The sequence below is a fragment of the Elephantulus edwardii genome, unplaced genomic scaffold, assembly GCF_000299155.1.
Source record: "Elephantulus edwardii isolate Elephantulus edwardi_28Jun2011 unplaced genomic scaffold, EleEdw1.0 scaffold00458, whole genome shotgun sequence".
Lineage (NCBI taxonomy): Eukaryota > Metazoa > Chordata > Mammalia > Macroscelidea > Macroscelididae > Elephantulus > Elephantulus edwardii.
In genome coordinates this window covers 534,401-537,325 of record NW_006400208.1, presented here as the reverse complement: position 1 = coordinate 537,325, position 2,925 = coordinate 534,401, and the positions used below count along the sequence as shown (strand labels likewise).

The 2,925-nt window shown below is 48.6% G+C and overlaps 1 pseudogene; it reads right to left on the bottom strand.

The window, feature by feature from the left end:
• Nucleotides 1-64: 64 nt before the first annotated feature.
• Nucleotides 65-841, bottom strand: LOC102862967 (annotated as a pseudogene).
• Between the last annotated feature and the right edge of the window lie 2,084 nt (nucleotides 842-2,925).

The window sequence follows — 2,925 nt, the reverse complement described above, 5'->3', positions numbered from 1 at the left end:
TTCAGGTTTTATTCACCAAGAGCTTTTTCCTCTTTTCCCTGCCTGCTGACTCCCACACTCCCAGTCAGGGAAGGGCTTCGCTGGCCTCCTCAGCTGTGATCTCCTGAGCATAGAGATCAGTGAAGAGAGCTGGCAGCCAGTAGTGTGCCTCCCCAGGAGCTTGTAAGTCCAACCAGGCCAGCCCTTCCTTCAGCAGACGCTCCAGCACTTGCCGCGCTCGCTCTGTCTCCCATTTAAGACTGGTTTTGATTTCACTGACAGTCACGTAGCCATGTTTCTCTGCCAGCTGAAGCACCACAGAGTGATCCATATTGAGCTCAGCTGGAACAGACTGAATGAGGTAAGTGCCGCCCACAGGGATGATGCCTAAGCCAGTGCCAAGTGCCTTTAGTTTCTTGATAGCTCGAATCAGGTCGTCTTGGCTGACATCCTGGGCGAACTTGCCCCTTCCTTTTAACACTTGTTGATGTAGTTCCTCCAGAGTTATCAGACCTCCATTTTGGTGCTTCAGGGCCAGGCACACTTCAATAATCTGGGCACCCAGTTCATAATAGAAGTCCCCCACACCTAGCATTTCAGACCAAAATCCTTTTCCAGAGGCCAAAGGATCCACCCCGATGGTGGCACACATGTCCTGGAACTGCACTCGGAGCTCAGGATTCTTGCGGATCTCCTGCATATGTTTGCTGGCAAACTCTTCCAGGTTTGTCTTGAACATGTCCAACTGTTTTGACATCTGGGCCAACTGATCCTCAGCCAAGACAGTTCCTCATTCCTTATATTTGGCCTCAGCAAGTTTATTCTTGGCGATGGCGCCGGCTCCAACCCCGCGGCAATGCATCCCAGCCCTGGGCCCCCGGGTATCCGCGTCCCGGGATCCGCCTGCAGCTCCCCAATGTGGAAACCCAGACCGACGTCATCTACTCGTGCCAGAAGCTACGCACCACTTCCTGCCGCTGGGCTCCAGCAATCCATTTTATAGGTAATCGTCTTCTTTGGCCTGTCCAAGGAAACTCAAACCTGCAGATGGCGGGCATGCATCCCAACCCCTACCTCCTACGCAGGCAGCCAGCGGGATGTGAGCGCCCCCCCCCCAGTGCAGGTGGCCGTTGGGGGTGCACTTCCCCACCACGCCACAAGGGCACTCGGCGGCTGCGCGGCCCCTCTTGTGCAGGTGGCCGGCGGGCGCCCACTTCCCCCACTGCTGCCGTCCTGACTCCAAGAATTCTTTCCAGAACAAGTCCACCTTGCGGCAGTGTGGTGGCTTCACTGTACCAGTCTTGAGGAGGACCGGTGCCCAGCATCCATCCTGGGTGAGGGAATCCATTGGTTCCGGCTGTGGAAGCCTCTTGGAGCTGCAGCGGCTGTGTGGCATGGCACAGGCTCTGCGGGAGGGGGTTGGGAGCCACGAGACTCACCCATTCCTCCTTGGGAATCCTTGAATTCCTGTTGTTGAGCCTCGATCTTCACTGAGGGCCAGTCATCAACTGTTTGAAGTGTTCAATTATCAATAAGCTGAAGTCTGTAGAAGGCCATAATGGCCCTGCTTTAAGTGGTTCTCTGCTCCTGCAGCTCACCACGCTGTCTCTGCCTCCACTGCCATCTTGGATCTCCTAAAAAATCCTTTTATTGTTATTATATCCCTCCCCCCAAGTCCACTCCACTATGCTACCTTCATTCTGGACTCCTGTCATAGCAATTATATCTAATCATATATCCCTTTTAAACAGTCCTCTCCATCCTCTATTTTAATGCAGTATGCATTATTTATCCCATCTTTCTCCATCTCCCCCAACCCCTGTCAGTCCTCTTTAATCACAGTGACACTATGCTGTATTTGTCTTTTTGTGACTGAGATATTTCACTCAGCATAACGTCCTCCAGAGGCACCTATTTTGTGTAATATTTCATGAGTTCCTTGTTTTTCAATGCAGCATAGGATTCCATTGTGTGAATGTATCAGAGCTTCTCTTTCCATTTGTTTGTTGATGGGCATTTAGGTTGTTTCCGGCTCTTTGCTATTGTGAACAAAGCCAAAATAAGCATGTGCGTGTGTGTGTGTGTGTGTGTGTGTGTGTGTGTGTGTGTGTGTGTATCTATTTGGTTGGAAGTTATGATTTCCTTGGGGTATATTCCAAGTAGTGGAATTATGGACCAAAACGTATTTCTATTTGCAACTTTTTGAGAAAGCGCCATACAGCTTTCCATAGTGGTTGCACCATTTTACATTCCCACCAACAGTGAATAAGGGTTCCAATTTCTCCACAACCTCATCAGCATTTGTTGTTCTGTTAAATTTTGCTTTTCTTACTGGGGTGAGACGATCTCTCATAGTTGTTTTGATTTGCATCTTTCTTAGTCGTTGTTGTTAAGTGCCTTCGAGTTGTAGGCGACTCCTAGCGACCCTATTAATGAAAGTCCTTGACACTTGGGTGCATGACTTTCATCCTTTCTCTGGGTTCATAAGGTTTCCTGAGGCAAGCTATTTACGGAATTGGATGCCACCCTTGTCTATCCTCTAGGCGTGGCCATAGATTTCAGTATTTTTCCATTCCGACATACCCACACGCTGGCAAACTCTGGGCCAGAGAGCTCCAATTCATCTAGCAAGTCCTTTCTGCGGCCACCCACTTGAATCAGCAAGAAAGTAAAAAATGTCCTCGCACTCCCCACCTGTGCCTGTCTCTTCCAGGTTCATGAGGCTGCATCCATCTTTCTTAGAGCAAGGGATTTTGAACATTTCTTCATATGTTTGTTTGCCATCTGAATGTCTTCTTTAGTGAAGTGTCTGTTTATATCCTGTGCCCATTTTTCAATTGGGTTGTTTACCTTTATCTTGTGGTGAGGACGGGTATTTTTTATGAAGGTAATTTTTTAAAATTAATTTAGTTTGTTTATTTTTCATTTCAATGAACATCTACAAAG